Source organism: Camelina sativa, chromosome 17 (genome assembly GCF_000633955.1).
Source record: "Camelina sativa cultivar DH55 chromosome 17, Cs, whole genome shotgun sequence".
Classification (NCBI taxonomy): Eukaryota; Viridiplantae; Streptophyta; class Magnoliopsida; order Brassicales; family Brassicaceae; genus Camelina; species Camelina sativa.
In genome coordinates this window covers 14596148-14605051 of record NC_025701.1, presented here as the reverse complement: position 1 = coordinate 14605051, position 8904 = coordinate 14596148, and the positions used below count along the sequence as shown (strand labels likewise).

The window sequence follows — 8904 nt, the reverse complement described above, 5'->3', positions numbered from 1 at the left end:
TTTTTTCATTTCATTTTTCCATCTATTTTCATAAGTCGTTTTTATTATCATAGGACTCTCGATATAAAATTATCTCTCTACTCATCAATATTAATATCATTCTTATGAACATCATAATTATGTTTATATTGTTTCTGATCCAACAAAAGTATGACAGATTTGTCCCAAAACACAAAAATACATAAACCTTACAGTAATTCCATATATAACCTTTTAATGGTATTTTTCATATATATAATAATTTCATATTATTATATTTATTTCACAGTATTTTATCATTGACTACAAAAGAGAGTTATGAACATTACTAATAAATACGTTTTGCCTTTTTATTTCAGGATACAAAATTCATTATATGATCCAACATATGAAAGCCTTGTTTTAGCTATCGATCCTATCTTGAGAAAATTCCATTTTCAAAGATGAGAAAACGCTAGAAAATTCTTATATTTAGCTTTTCTATTTTATTCATTAGATTAGAACTTTTATGGTTTAATCTTTCTGTATTTATGAATTCTATTGATGAATAAGAACTATTTACCATTATATTGATGATGAATCAAATTTTATTGTGATCATTAATCATTTTTTGTTTTCTTTCTCTCTCTTATTTATATTTTATGTTTTGGTAAGGATCAGGGGAAACCCCTAGCTAGTATTATTAAAAATAAAAAAAAGTTACAACCGGACTAGCCGAAAACATGGATCACCCGACCTATCCTCCCTCAACAAAAACTCAACATTTATTGGGACCAAATTAAACTCATGAAAACCCAAGGACAAAGTAAAAACATAGTTTGGTAAACCGTCTGCCAGACGGTTAGTTTCCCTATAAACGTGAATGACACGGACTGACCAGTCCTTTGATAAAAAACCATGTCACAATCATGACTCTTTTCTTGTTTTTGTCTCTCTCTTATTAATCTATATACTAGTGACTTTGGAAGAAAACAATTGGTTCATTTTAAGATCCCAATCACCAGTGTATAGATTAATAAGAGACAGAGATAAAACAAGAACTAAAAACTGATTCCTATACACTAGTGATTTTGGAAGAAAACAATTGGTTTATAGTAAATGTTTTTCTTTTGTGGGTATCAAAATCCTTTTAAATTTTTCAAACATTACTCATGTTTCTTCTTTAATTACATATTTAAATATTCTACTCACATCCAAAATATATATATATATATATATATATATATATATTTAATGTAAAATTTACACACTGAGGATTCGAACCTTCAACCACAGCTACAATTATTATTTCCCCGAACCAACTCACGCAAACTTAACATCGTACCGATACTCCTTAAACAGTTAAACTCATGGCCCCTAGACGGCTAGATTCTAGTCCTCAAACCTGATCACGAGTGTGGCCAGTGGCCATTATCTCCATGATCTAAACAAGAGTGAGAATATTAAATACAACGCGATGAACGACTTATTTCTATACTGTATGTTCACAAGGGTAATGCTAGTCAATCAATAAATTATTATCACAGCCTAGACTATATATACATGCATATTCTTACAACTAGCGACAATTCATTAGCATGTAATTGGTTCATATTATTTCACATAACCCGTATTTGTTTACCAAAGACTATACAGTATTTGTTTTCTTCTTTTCTAATGCAACAAACTAGCCTTTGTTTTTTTGAATTCCTTTTGTTTTTTGGAGCTTATTAGCTTGGTCGCCCAAGCAGGTCTTACCTAAACTCTGCGCCTCTTCAACTCATGGTAATAAACTTAGCCTTCTTCTCTTCCAAATCTATGATCCATTGAGCTCGCTTTTATCAATTTTTTTGTTTTCCGGTGGCTTAGTTTGCAAAGTGATGCTTGAAGACTCGCTTATACTCATGGGAGAGATTGGAGGGAACGACTATAATTATCCATTCTTCGGAAGAAAAAGTATCAATGAAATCAAAAAGCTTGTTCCTCTAGTTATCAAAGTTATTTCAGCTGCAATTGTGGTAACAAATATTTACTTATGCCTTCAACCTTTAAAGGTATAACAAATTTAACAAAATTTAATACCAAAAACTACAGGATTTGATCGATCTAGGGGGAAAAACGTTTCTGGTGCCCGGAAACTTCCTAATAGGATGTTCCACGGCGTATCTTACTCTATTTCAAACCGCTAAAGTAGAACATGACCCTTTCACAAGTTGTATCCTGTGGCTCAATAAATTTGCACAGCACCACAACGAACAGCTCAAGAAAGAACTCAAACGACTTCAGAATTTATATCCACATGTCAACATCATTTACGCCGACTACTACAACTCCTTATTCCGTTTTTTTTCCAAGAACCAGCTAAATATGGTTTGTTCACCTAAAAATTATGTCTTTGACTATCAAAGTTTCATTCCTTAAAAAAATTGGTCTTTTTTTTTCATTAGGGTTTAGGAACCGACCTTTGGCTGCTTGCTGTGGAGTCGGAGGTCAATATAACTTCACTATTGGTAAAGAGTGTGGAGACAAAAGAGTTAGCTATTGTCAGAATCCTTCTGTGTATGTGAATTGGGATGGTTATCATTTAACCGAAGCCACATACAGGAAGATGGCTCAGGGTTTACTCAACGGTCCCTATACAAGTCCTGCTTTCGACTGGTCCTGTCTTGGCTCTGGTTAAATGAATAAAGATGATGAGTTAGTACTTTCTCCAGCATTTGCAATAAAGAAGAAGAAATCATCTGGAAGAGTTGCAGAGAATTGGAGGCGTTATTGACGAAGAAGTGGGTAGTCCAATATTGTAGTGGAGACAGTTTCCTAATAATCGAACGTTTACAAAACTATATGATATTTAGCCTGTGCATAGAGATAGAGGCATTATGAAGTTTATATAATAAAAAAAGTTTCGGTAATTAAATTGCGTGTCTTGGTCTAGAGTATTATTTTTTTTTTTTGGTCTAGAGTATTACAGTAATCTAAAGAACTTAGGAGAAATAAAATAACTCTACAGCCTAATTTTCTAAAAGGGATCTTCGTTCGCCCATTTCGCCATGATGTGTATCCCATGCATGGCATTTAGGTTTCTTTTAACTCTTTAGACGTGGCATTTAAGTGCCACTTAGCCCATATCTAATTTTGGACGTTTTTGAAGTTACTTCATTTTCAACAAATAACCACTGACTTCTCCCATAACTTCTCCACTGAAGAAGCTCATCATCTGACGTTTTCTACTTATCTTGTACTCCACCACCGTTACTGTTACTTCATCAAAATCTCGATGTTGGCGTTACAAATCGATCATCAGCTTCGGTGACTCCAGCGCCGACACCAGAAATTATCTCAATCTCTCTGACGTGGATCATCTTCCTCAAACCGCCTTTCTTCCTTATGGCAAAAGCTTCTTCCATCCTCCCTCCAGCCATCAGCTCATCATCGACTTTATCGGTACCTAATTTTCCCTCTCTTTCTTACATTTAGGCGAAACCACTGGTTTCCTCTGTCTTAGGTCGTTCTTGCTTGGACAACAAGTTATAAACCCTACTTCTGCATGAGTTTTTGTAATATCGTTGTACTATTTGGACAGCCGATTTCTTGGGACTACACTACGTGCCGCCTCACTTCGGAACCCAAAATGTGAGCTTCAATCAAGGGATCAATTTTGCGGTGTATGGAGAAACTGCATTAGATCGTGGGTTTCTTTTGGAAAAATGAATTAAATCTGATTTCTCCAATGTTATTTTAAGTGTTCAGCTTGACATCTTCAATCAGATTTTATCTAACCTATGCACCTCGTCTTCTCATGGTTAGTAGAACATTGGCCTTGTTCTCCTCAATATCTATGATGTTGAAATCGAGTTCCTTGGAACGATCTTTTTCTTTTGGGGTTTAGATTGCAAAGAGATTCTTGGAGACTCACTGATACTTATGGGAGAGATTGGAGTGAACGATTATAGTTACCCACTTTTCGAAGGAAAGAGTATCAATGAAACCAAAGAGCTATTTGTAAGTGCATCAGAGCTCTGAAGGTGACAGGAGCTTGCGAAGTGTCTCAGAATGCTGATATGCTGACGTGGCAGATGGGCTGACATGGAAGAAGATTATGGACGCCGTGATAAGAAGCGTGAAGAGGAAAGAAGAAGAAGATCAAGATATACACGAAGATATTGAGTGTATATTTGATTGAGAGAGTTAAGGGAGGATATTTCTTAGGATAAGGAATATTTCCTTTTAGTTAGGGATTCACAAGATCTAGGTTAGAGATCGTGAGTGAAGGGTTTAAAAGAGACGAGGGCTAGCCGCAAAAAGAGCTAGCACTCGTGGGAAAAGTTTGAGAGATTTGTAAACCTTCAAGCAAACAAAAAGAGCTTTGAAGGTGAGTGTGTTTTTTACTCTTTTAGATCTACACAGGGGTTTGTGTTAGATAGACAAGAGAGTAGGCTTAGATTCATAACTTGTAAAAGGGAATTTTTATAAGTTTGAATAAAAGCGTTTGCTTGGCGCATTTCCAAGCAGTTTGAGTGATTTGCTGTCCTCTATACCTTTACAATTGGTATCAGAGCAAGCACCTGATAAAAAGTTCTGATATCCTTTTTCAACAGGTGAGATCTTGCGGCAAGGGTATGGAGAAATCACTGGATTTTGTTGCGGTTCAATCACCATTGAAACTCGATCCTGAGTGCTTTGGTTTTTGGAAGGTGTCAATCAAGCAGGCCATCTCAAGCATTGACATGGAAGCTTGGTTCGCGGTGGAAGATGGTTGGTCACATCCGACGGAGAAAAATGAGAAGGGAGACATGGTGCCTAAGCACATGAAGAAATGGACAGCCGAAGAAAAAGCAGAGTCCAAACATAACTCACAGGCTCTGTCAGTTATCTTCAAGTCGTTGCCTAGGGACATTTTCAATCAAGTTCAAGGGTGTGAAGCTGCCAAGGAAGCATGGGACATTCTGGTAGTCACGTTTGAAGGCACAAGTAGGGTCAAACGTACAAGGCTGGACAACCTCGCTTCAGATTTTGAAAACTTGCACATGACAGAAACTGAGTCAGTTGCTGATTACAGTAGTCGTCTGAGTGGTATTGCACAAGAAGCTGTAGTTTTGGGTAAACGCTACAAGGACAAGAAGCTGGTGAAGAAATTCCTCAGGAGTCTGCCAGATAAGTTTCAACCACACAGGTCTGCCATTGATGTTTCACTGAATTCTGATGAGCTCAAGTACAATCAAGTGGTTGGGATGATGCAGGCATTTGAGATACAGCTGAAGAAGAAGGAAAAGATAAATGAGAAATCATTTGCTCTCAAAGCCATTGAGGAACAGAAGATTGCAGAGTCTCAGGAAGTTGCAGATGAAGAAAAAGTCGGCTTGTTGGTTAAGAAATACTTTCGCAAGATGGAAAGAGGTCAGCGGAAGGGAACATCATCGGTCTTGAAATCCGATACTGATAAGGAGATCAGGAAGGGTGACAAGCAAGAACGACAGTGTGCTGAATGTGAGGGTTTTGGGCATTACAAGTCTGAATGTCCAAACAACAAACGAAAGAACTCTTTGCAATGCTATGGATGTAAGGGCTACGGTCATACTAAGTTTGATTGTCCTTCACGGGAAAACAAGCAGAAGTCCTACATCACTTGGAGTGAGAGCGACTCAGATGAAGAGGTCGGCAAAGGAGAGGTTCTTAACAGCTTCCTTGCACTGCTGGGTGTCATTGAGGAAGATGAAGAAGATGATTTGGTGCTGGAAATCAACGACGTAGATGAGAAGGTGAATTCTGAGTCAGAAGGAGAAGAGGCAGATTTGTCAGTAGAAGATCAGATAGAGCTTCTCATCAAGACGGTGGTTCAGAAGACTCAAGACAACACACAGTTAACTTCTGAGAGAGATACCTTGCAGCTTCATGTTGCCATGATCTCTAAAGAATTAAGTGAAGAAAAGGCAAAGACTTTGCGACTTGAGAAGCAGTTAGATGAACAGCTGAAGAATATCAGGATGCTGGATAAAGGAACCAAAGATCTGGATACACTGCTGAGCACTGGAAGATCCAACAACCTGAAGTGGGGTCTGGGTTACCAAGGAACAAACACCAATCCAACCACAAAATTCGTCAAAGGAGTGGAGCCTGAGCCAGAACTGAAGGAGAGGAAGTTCTCTCAAACAACTAGAATGGGTGATCAGGTTCCTGTAAATCCGAATTCAAGAAACCCAAGGATGGTGGTGTTTCCTGAGATAAACACTAGGCCGCCATATGCTTCTAGTGGATTTCGGCAGACGACTCAAAGACCTGTTCAGCGTAGTAGACGGAGAGGATGTTGGTATTGTGGTCATCTAACTCACTACAAAGCCCAATGTTATCAGTTCCAGAATCGTGTGTCTAACCTTATGCAACGTCGTGAGTTCTATCCAGCTGTAAGGAGAAACACACAGGGGTATGTCAGGAAAGATGATCTCTACTGTAATGTGGCTTTCACAGCAGACAAAACAGAGGTTGATCAGGCCAAGTGGTATTTTGACAGTGGATGCTCCAGGCATATGACCGGTGCCCGTGATAATCTATCACATCTAGAAGGTGTTGCTGGAGGAAGAGTTACTTTCGGTGATGGAGGAAAGGGTACGATCCGAGGAAAAGGCACAACTGGTGGAGAGTCTCAACCACATCTTAAGGATGTCTTCCTGGTCGAAGGGTTGAAGGCTAATCTGATAAGTATCAGTCAGTTGTGTGATGAAGGTCTGGATGTCACATTCACCAAGAAGGGGTGCAAGGCTGTCGATCAACAAGGGTCAATACGACTTAGAGGCAGGAGATCTGGTAACAACTGTTACATGTGGAAATCATCAATACAGTGTTTTAACACAACTGCTGAGTTGGATACAAAACTGTGGCACCAGAAGCTTGGTCATCTCAACATTCGCACAATGATGAAATTGGCTAATCAAGAGGTTGTGCGTGGAATTCCTAAGCTGAAAGGTGATCCACATTTCATATGTGGTCCGTGCAACAAAGGCAAGCAAATCAAGTCGTCTCATGGGCCTGTGACAGATGTTCGCACTAGCCATGCACTTCAGTTGGTACATATGGATCTGATGGGTCCAATTCAAGTTCAGAGCATTTCTGGGCGACGGTTCATCTTTGTCATGGTGGACGATTTTACTCGCTACACCTGGGTGCGATTTCTTCGTGAAAAAGCTGATGCTCTTGAATGTTTTCGCATTCTTGCCCTGCAGATTAAAAGTGAAAAATGTTCAATCCAAGCTATTAGGAGTGATCATGGAGGAGAATTTCAGAATGACAAGTTTGATCAATTCTGCGGAAATCAGGGCATTGTTCATCAGTACTCTGCTCCGAGAACCCCAGAGCAGAATGGTGTTGTTGAACGAAAGAACAGAACACTCCAAGAAATGGCGAGAGCTATGCTGCATGGGAATCAAGTGCCACATCGGTTTTGGGATGAAGCTGTCAACACTGCTTGCTACATTATCAATCGTGTGTATGTTCGACCAGGGACCAGCAAGACTCCCTATGAGTTATGGAAAGGAAAGCCTCCAACTGTAAGCTACTTTCATGTGTTTGGTTGTCTATGCTACATTCTGAATGACAAGGATCAGTTGGGAAAATTTGACTCGAAGAGTGATGAAGGGATCTTTCTTGGTTACTCCGGACACAGCACTGCCTTTCGTGTCTACAACAAACGCACAAGATCAGTTCAGGAAACAGTAAATGTTGTCTTTGATGATACTTCGTTTCAACGAGTTGATATGGTGCCTGTTCTCTCTGACAAGGATCTGGTAACTGATGATGAGAAGTCTGAGCAAGCCTCTGAGAGTTTTAGTGATCATGCCAGTCCCGGACTGTCACCAGACGAGCTACCTCCATCTTCTCAGGTTCATCGGAATCACTCCTCAGGCGATGTTATCGGTGCGATTCAGGGGGGTAGAGTTACCAGGGGCAAACATATTGACTTTGCTCAACTGGCCGGAAGGAAACAGAAGACTGCAGTTCCAGACACTGTCTCTCAGGACTTTGAGATTGTTCAATTTGCCTGTTTTGTTTCCACTATGGAACCAAAGAAGGCAAATTGAACAATCTCAGAGTCCTGAGAGACAGTGTCTGGAACTACAGTCTTCTGTTTCCTTCCGGCCAGTTGAGCAAAGTCAATCTTTTTGCCCCTGGTAACTCTCCAAGTATCACGGGAGAATGATTCTGGTTCTGGTTTTTGTTCAACGCCTAATGATAAGGAGTTCTGTACTTATGGGGAAGAATTCTTGTAGCTACTTGGTTTAGGGAGGAATCATTGTTTATGGGGGAGACTTAATTGACTACGTGGTTGATCTTAGGTTGTTAATGATTAAGAATATGCCAATTGAATAAGTCCGATTAGAGAGCTATTAAGACCTTGGTTTCCGCTGCAGCCCGCTGGGGTTTCTGATTGTTAGGTTCTTAATCATAGTTCTGTTTGAACAAAGCTGTTGTTTGGTTTTGCTAGATAATGATTGTTGGTTTGTCTAGTTGTTGCTTGTTCTGTGTTTGGCTTGTGTTTGTTGGAGTGTCTTTTCAGGTTGAACCAGAGAGATACTTGAGTATCAAACTCAGTCAAAAAGGGGGAGATTGTAAATGCAGATTCTGGAACAACTCGCTGTGAGAAACAAGTCGTTGTGCCGAACAGAGCGTTGTGCCAATCAGGAAGCTTCATCAGATCACATACGCAGTTCAACTGATTGACTTTGCTCAACTGGCCGGAAGGAAACAGAAGACTGCAGTTCCAGACACTGTCTCTCAGGACTCTGAGATTGTTCAATTTGCCTGTTTTGTTTCCACTATGGAACCAAAGAATCACAAAGAGGCTCTTCGGGATGAGTTCTGGGTTGCTGCAATGCAAGATGAGCTGGAACAATTTGAGCGCAGCAATGTGTGGGAACTCACTAAACGACCAGCTAATGTCAATATAGTGGGAAC

At 39.7% G+C, this 8904-nt stretch overlaps 1 pseudogene; it reads left to right on the top strand.

Moving 5' to 3' along the window:
* Positions 2567-8904, top strand: part of LOC104759484 — a 12024-nt pseudogene continuing 5686 nt past the window's right edge.